Source organism: Strix uralensis, chromosome 15, assembly GCF_047716275.1.
Source record: "Strix uralensis isolate ZFMK-TIS-50842 chromosome 15, bStrUra1, whole genome shotgun sequence".
Taxonomy (NCBI): Eukaryota; Metazoa; Chordata; class Aves; order Strigiformes; family Strigidae; genus Strix; species Strix uralensis.
The window spans coordinates 7,324,761-7,333,513 of record NC_133986.1 but is presented as its reverse complement, the minus strand read 5'-3'; positions in this window follow the sequence as shown (position 1 = coordinate 7,333,513).

Sequence of the window (8,753 nt, the reverse complement as noted above, 5' to 3'; positions counted from 1 at the left end):
ATTTCCACAAAATGAGTGTGCTTGGGATGGTGCTTTTTGCCTTTCCTAATGCGTTTCCCTTCTGTCCTGCAGTAATCCCCATGTGGCAGGAGAGGGCTCTTCTCTTTGCCTTTTTCATTACATTCGTCCACATTAGTCTTTTAGTTGTTCCTGGTACTTAAAAAGCAGGCTTATTAAATCATCTTTTTAAATTACTTTTTTGCATTTATAACAGGTTTTGTATTTATGTGAACATAATTTCATATTTTACTCCATCTAAAGAAAAGAGATTGGGGAACATAGTTTGGAAGCATGTTCAAAACTCCCGTATCACTGGTAAGGTGAGCTGGAAAAACAGAGCTTAAAGAGTGCAGCTGTAGCCTCTGGGGTCTGATGAAATCCATTCATTGAATCAAGTTCTGTTTGATACTAGACCTCATAGGTGACATATGGCACACCCTATACTTGACCAGTTTCCTAATAATGATGATAAAATGGTGCATTCTGTGAAATCTTGCAATGATGTGAAGAGATGAACAGAACAAGAAATCTTATGTTATGCCACTGCTCGGAAATTCTGGTTGATTTCTTTTGTGTAAAGATGGAGAAGAAATTCTTGTAAGGTCAATAATAAATTAGGACTATTACAACTTTTTTACTACTTCCTTTAGTGAAGAATGCTGGAGTAAATGTGAAATTTTTTGTGGTTATTCTCAACACCATTGTAAAACTACCTCTTTTCTCCCTGTTGAAATAGCTTGGGTTTTCTTCTTTTTTTTTTTTTTGGTGGTGTTGAAAAATTGCACCAGTGAAAGATTCCTAAACAATCTTAATGTTGCTTGTAATGAAAAGATGATGACGAGATTGTTCAATTTTTTTGCACTAGTACTTTTAAAATATGACTAATATTTGCCACTTAGGTGTCTAATATGATATACATACTGGCTTTAATTTGAAACTACAGATCGGTAAAGAGAATATGAGATAATTCTTGTTATGAAACCTTTTTAGGCCATATTTTGAGAAAATAAAAAAAAGTGATTTCTCTGAAGTTAGTGGAACCATAAGGGTTTTCATGAGCTCAGTATCTCAGGTCTGAGCTTATTTTTTACTGCATGTTTCAGTTTTCACTGTAGATAGGATCACAGATGGCTGAGGAGAAGTACAGATGCTGTTTTCCTCCTGTGATTCCCAGCACTGTATGGGGAGACGAAAGCAATGAGTTAACATCTGAAGTTTTTCTGGTAAACGGAACAAAACTGTCCTGGTCACACTTGTTTGCTCTGCTTGACAGATACTTTACTCTTTGCCTTACCATGCGTTTGTGTAGACTGTATGTTTTAGACCATTAATGAGACATGTGCTAAATGTAAATACAAATAATATGAAAAATAAATGTAGTGACATGGTAGTCTGACACAACTGCTTCAGACTGTACTTATCTTGTGCTTTTAAAAAAAGTGCAGTTGTTCCATTATAATGCAGAGATCTGCAAGATTTTTTAACGATGCAATTATAACATAATATTAGTGTGACAATCTCACTGTTGATATAATGTAGCAATTTTCACTGAGTTCCCATTAATTCTGTATTAATGACATTTTGATATGATCTTGATAGTATAATCTTAATGCATGTCATAACTAATAAATTTTGAATTAGAGCTGCACTTCTGCTAGCTTTTCAAAAATCAGCTTTTTAATAGGGTATAACAGAAAACAGTTCAAAATATTAGGAAATTCTCATTATTTCATCAAGGAACTCCAATTATCAGTTAAAGCCTTACATTCCTGCTTTATTAAGAGAAGCTGTGCAGACTTCTTTATGCAGAGGGGAAGGCACATATGGACATCACTGGTGTGAATAAGAGCATGCAACATGTTCTATTTGTAGCTTTGTAAAGAAACCGTGGAACATTCTCCTTTGCTTACGGTCTCTTACGGTAACATCTATTTGGCCATAAAAACACTATCACAACTTGTATATTATGAAACAACACAGTAAAGCAAACCAAGTGCAGAATGAAGTGGAAAACATATTTATGACCATCATAAATAGCTATAGCAGTTTCAGAATGACACGATTTAGGTATGGTTTATGTGTGTATCTTCTACTACTAGTCATTATATTGCATGTTATTTGACTCTCCATTTATACTTTTGAGAGACTACTTCTGATGTTGTTTAACGTGAAGTCAGAAATACTTATTATAATGCAAGATTCCTTAGGAGAAGCTTATCAGCAGTAGCTTCTCTGTGTGATTTCCACACACCCTGACCCCTCCCAAGTGTCTTAAATTATTTTGCACCATAGGTTCCCAACTGGTAAATGGTGATCAAATTATATGTGGATTTGGAAAAATGCTGAGTAATTCGGGTACAGGAGTCCGAGTAGTATGGGTACCAGCTCTGATATTTAGATCATCTGGATTGGGATGCTTGTAAAGTTCAAGACTGAAATAACCTAATGACTTCGTTGTAATAATTCTCTCTTGGATCACGTTCAATCTCATTATAGCTGTAGAAGACCAAATGCTTTACAACTGATTTAATTGGATTTAATTTCTTTCTACACATGGCTCTCATTTTCTTTTTTTTGTTTGTTTTGTTTTTAAAACTGGTGGTCAGTTAGGATCTAAATATATTGGGAGAGATCATCTGTCCTACACCTAAGCATAGGTACAAGCCTACTTTTACTGTTTTAAATTCAGGGGAAGGAGAAAGGGAAGCAGGGAGAAAAGTTTTAAATTACTATAAATATTTTGAATAAAAAGATTTGTTCAGCTTTTCAAGGGACCTTTAATCAGTGTCTCAATCTCTAAGTGAAAATTTTTGGATGCTCTGATGAATTGGTGCTAAATATGCTATATTCTGATTGAAAGGAGACAATTTATTAAAGACTTTTCTTTCACAATAAAAAATATTATTAGAGAGCTTCAGCCTTATTTGATGTACAAAAAAAAGTATCAGAAAAGTCCTTTTGAACTCCAAACTGATTTTAAAATAAAAAAACCCGTAATTTAAAATGGAAACAAGTCCTTAAAGCTCTTTTTTAGCATACTCTGAGGTCTCTTGAGCCTAATACCCAGAGCAAGTCCATACACTGTGAAACCAATACGAATGATTTCTGACCTTTCCAGGGCCACTCATATGTGACTGAAATTCATTATTGTTTCCTTGTTTTGTTAAAAATGTTATTAAAATACTGTTGCCTAGCCTTTTCAGTTTTCAGACAAATTAGTCTCACAGAAATGGAAACCCCCTCGACTTTTCTGAGACTTTTATTTTGTCTGGATGGATTATCAAGTAGCGTTTATTTTATAGAAGTCAAACTGATCCAATTTAACAAAATATTTGTTAAATTAAACAAGAAATTATTTCAGAGTTAATAAAGAATTATTTAATAGACCTGTATGTAGATTGTGAAACCACCTTGGTATGCACATATTTTTTCTGCCTTGAGTTTTGAATGAATGCTGACTTTGTTCAGAGTTGAATTTTGGTACGAGAAGGCAGATTTGCCCTGAGGTATCTGCTGGATATAAGCAAACCTCAGCTCTGAGTTGCTAAAAAAGGAGTTTTAATGTCAATGGCTGCTGATGGAAACACTGTTTCTGCAGATGTCCTAACTCCTTTTTTTCTGTGACTTTAGTGAACCTGGTGCTTGATTTAAGTCTCAGTTCCTGTAGCTACAAAATGAGAGGCCTCCCTGAAACGCTGGACTCGAAGTGCTTGGTAGAGTGGAGTCTAAATAAACACCACCACACGTGACAGCATCTACAAGTTAGCAGGGATGGCTTGTTTTAGATATATAAGGAGAGAATTTTGTAACAGCTTCTGAAGCAGAAGCTTCCACAAAAATAATTGCTTCCAGTTTCCTAATACTGCAGGTCATTTGTAGATGTTAAGGATTGATCCTAGTTCATGTACTTACACAACTTATGCAGCAAGAAGTAGAGGACTGGATTTCCCTTGTACAGTTTTCTTCTCCTCCTCTCTTTCCTCCACCACACGGAAGTTGAAATGTAAATTTATGGATGAAGAGGTTCATCACTGCTGACCCTGTGGTCAACACAGGGAAGTCGAGAAGTTCTCGAGTGAGTTGGTTTTGTTGTTCTGTCTTTCAAGATCCTAGAACTGCTTCTTACCATCTTATGTAGTGTTGGATCAAGTCTTGACACTACCAGAATTATTGCAGTTGTAATATTACATAAAACATAGGCCTTCAGTGTGGAATGAAGGTAGGCAGTCCAGATATGTTAAAAATTAAAAATATAATCATTGTTATTTTGAAGAGTGGAAAAGAGATGTTTTGTAGAATGAAATAAATTTTTTCTTTTATAATCATGTACTCATGAGATTGCTCATTTCTCTGTTCTTTAACAGCAGACCTATGTGGGCTGCATATATTTGCTAATGGTTCAAATGATAATTTGAATTGTAAGTCTAACTTGCGAAAAGCAGGGTTAACAATGATGTTAAATTTCCTTTATTATTTTAATGAACTTGCTTCTGAAATGGCTTGTTCTTAGATTTAAAAGGAGTTATCTTGAAAATCTCCTACAAAGTTTAAATGACCTTCAGAGGGGACCTTTGTAGCAGCTTTTACTCAACTCTGACATTTAAGCTATAATTCCAGCACTGTGGGAGCCAGGATAGTTTTTTCTTTTTTTTTTTTTTTTTCCTTGGTACTGAAGTTAGTTAGGCACTATCCTTGGGCAGTTGCATCTTTTTTTTAGCTGAATATAAATTAAGATGATGTACTAATGTGTTGTGAGCTAGTATTCTGTTTTGTTATGTGATATGGTATTTAAACTTTAAAAAATTGAGGTAATGTCATACCAGACTTGCTCTGAGATGCTGTGAAAGTTGAATTAGCTATGTGACTCTGAATATTTCTGCTGTGTGCGTACTTGTAAGAGGTAATAATAAATATCCCGTCTCACCTGAAATACATACTTTTAAATGAAAGTAAAATATACACTACTGAAGAAAACACAGCTAGAAACTCTTTCATGCTTTTTACATATTTGTCACTCGTGTACCTTCCCTTGCTACACAAGCAAGTTTCCAAGGCTTCAGCATTTAGAGCAAGCGGATTCCCGCAGTGTTTATTAAAGCAGGTGTGGTGAAGATTGGGTTGGGAATCAGTCACCCCAAACCTATTATCTCACGAAGCGGTATTGTTAATGTGTCAGGTTTCAATCAAGAGCAGTAATAAGCTGCATGCATCAATTCTATGTATGTGTTTGTGCTGATTGTGTTTGTACACGTGGATATGAAATATTAGGCCCGGTATATTGAGATACCTCATCCTGAGACTTATGCTTTGCCTTCCTATTTAAGTAAGAACATTTTGCCCTTTGGTATTGTAACAGATTTGTTAAGAGTTTAGTCAACTCAAGGAGCATTTCCAAGGGCAGAGGAACTGTCACTGGGGGAAGGAATTAGAATATGGAGTGGGAAGAGCAGGACAAAAATTGGGAAAAGGAATGCCTAATCTATTTTCAAAGTTGAAGTGAAATCTATCTTTGATGGGAGACAGAAAAATGAATAACAGTTGAAGTGTCTCCTGTAAGTTGCTTGTCCCTTCTGCTCCTGCTCAGCCAGTACTGTTGTCTCAGAACTCTCTTTCCACTTATCTTGCATCACTGAGGTCTGCAACGTTAACTAGCTCACAACTGTCCTCAAGAAGAGAGTACAGATGTCTGTGGTTTTGTACTTCCTCCATTATTTAAGATGCTATTTATCACACTGTATTTCAGAGATTATATTATTACTTGGGAATTCAGTGTGTCTGGTTAGTCTTTGACAGACATAGATATGCAGTATGTTCTATAGAGTGTGAAAATGTATCAAGTTACTGTTGTAGTTACCCAAATGGTGCTTCAGTTCAACAAAAATATATATACATGTGCATTTGTATGTGTGTATAAATATGTGTATACACACACATATACAAAAACATAAAAAAGCTGGCATTTACTGCGCTGCAGTAGTGATACATTTTCTACATCATAATGTACTCTGCCTCACAGAGCACTGGACCGTAGAATTGGGATAGTTGAGATCTACTTGTAGTTTTGCCTTAGTTGTAGGGTTTTTTCACAAATAAAAGTTTACTGATTGCATTTGTAAAGCACCCTGAAATAAAACGTATTATATTTTTTCCAGTGGTTGTGCTCTTAGTCTTCTGAAAGTCTTTTGTGCAAAGTCCTGTGAAGGCTTCAACGTTTATAACTTAGGTATTCAACAGCAAGACACATTAATGGTCTGCTTCATCAAGTATATTTATAGAAATTTCTCTCTATTAATACATGCATTCAGAATAACTGAATATAATATACACCATCATTTCATGTTTCTTGTTTTTATTACCATTATTTCCAAATAATGAAGATAAAATTAGAACCCCTGCTATAGCAGTTACTACATAAATACAGGAATAAGTGGATGTCTTTCTGCTCTGGCAAGCAGAAGTTTGTGCTATATTTTGTGAAGGGAGACAGTTGATTCATTTTCCTCTCTGAAGTAGGCAATGATATTCCTACACTATCAGTGTATTTAGCCAAACTTGCAAGAACCTATGTGACAACTAGTGTTTGAAATGCCTTAGAATTTTGCAGTAATAGTTCCATTGTTTTCTTCTTATTTATACTTTCTGTGTATGATTATTTGTAAAAGAGCATATATAATCACCTTACTTCTGCTTGCTAAGCTAGGAGTAATTATTTATTTAGTAAGATTGTCAATAGATTTGAGCCAAGAAATGGAAAGCCTTTAATTATAACAGTAATAATATGATATTTCTTAAGAGTTCCGCATGTCTAGTGTTTATATGGAATATTTCTGTCCAAGGTCTTTGAAGTTGTTATACATTAATATTTGATCTTGCTTTAAGTGTACACAACACTAAACAAATTGACTAGACAGTCTAAGAAAATCTGCAAACAATTCACTCCCATTTTGTTATAAATATATTATTATTTTCTTAAGATACACTGTTAAAATAAATCTCATCTAAAAAACAAGACAAAAAACCCAAACCCTTCAAAACAATAGAAATCTCTGGATCAAGGTCAGTTAGCTGAATATGAGGGGAAAAAAGGCAAGCAGCTTCAGCACAATCAAGTCTGACAAAAGTAGCATTTAAGATTAAGTGCCCAGTGCTTAATTATAGAAATTTGCCACTAAAAATTCAGGTTTTTCTTTTGTCCTACCTGCATTCACTGCTGAGCGTTTCTCTTCACAGTAATAGTTTTACCTGTGTGTATCTCAACATTTAGGGTTGCAGTTGCTGCACTCCCTGCCCAGCTGCTGCTGCTATCTGGGATGGGCCGGGCGGGGGGCTGGTGGGGTCCGAGTGGAGTAGGAGCCCTTGCTCCCCTGTCCTGCCCTCTGAAGGGAAAGCTTGTACAGATCCCGTACACTGAGCCCCTGAGGCGTTCATAGGCTGAGACTGAGCTGGGACAGCCTTTATAGGGTATTGGCATCAGAGCAGGACTAAAGCAGCAGAGTTGGTAAGCATGAAAGCTTCCTAATTGTTCAATCAATTCTGATCAGGATGGAGAAATTATGCAAAGAATGATAATGTGATGTCTGGGTGATATAGCACTACTATAGCTGCAGAGTGCCTGTACTGGAGCCACTAAACCGCTTGTGGAGATGTTCTCCTATGCAAGCATGATAAAACCCTTGAGATGAAAGCAAGACTTAGCAGTAGGTCTCTCTATTCCACCCCTCCCCAAAAAGATGCAGAGCAGTAACAGAATTAATTCCTCAAGTTGAAGAATTTCATGAGTTTTTTTTAAGCTTGCTCAGCATCATCAGGCATAATTTTCTCCCTTGATGCACCAGTGCCTTTCCCCCCCATTCTACTGTGTGTATGTGCACATAAAAGGAAGATGAAAGAGGTATTAGCTGCTGATACACAACTGTGAGGTGCCTGGTAGCTTGGGAAGGTTGGCTTTTTCTGGAAGAGAAAATGACAAGCTGACTGCACTTTTTATGACCTTTTTACTATTCTATCATAAGTATCCATGGTAACATGACTGTTTCTTTCATGCTGATATGTAGCATCAAAATAACAATAAATGCTGATTTAAATTAATGTGGTTGAGTAGAACTTGCTGCCAGGTGTGCTTAAAAAAAAACTAGAGTTGGGACACAAGGAAGAGAAGTCAAATACATTATTTTATTCCTTTTTGGCTATGTACACTGCCTTTTCTCTCCCCTCCTCACTTTGTTACTGAATAATGTAATCAATTTAATTTATTAATTCTGTTTGTATGCCATGTAAATGTCTTATTAAGGGTCAATACTAATTTCAAAAAGGTTTCCATTCATTTCAAACACTGAATTTCTTTTTGCTATCATGGACTCCAAAAATTGCTCCTTATTAAACAGCTGAATACAATGACACACAATTTAAAACTTTTCTTTTATGCAGGTGATGTATAATGTAGTTTCTGGATGCTTTTCATATGACCAGACAAGCATATAGGTGACCAAAACTCCTTGTAATGATCATACTCCATTCACTTGTAGACAAGTTTGGTTTTTTTCTGTATCGCATAGAAAGATGATTCTTGTTTTAATGTTGTATGTTCATATGATTTACCATCAGATGAGCTTCCCTTGTGTCAAGGTAGGGAAGACTTAGATTCTGAAAACATCTTTACCCAATGCTGGTTTATTTAAATCAAGATTAACATCAGGTGAAATACAAACATGGAAAGCAGGAAAAACAGTCTTAATTGCCTTGAAAGTCTTATC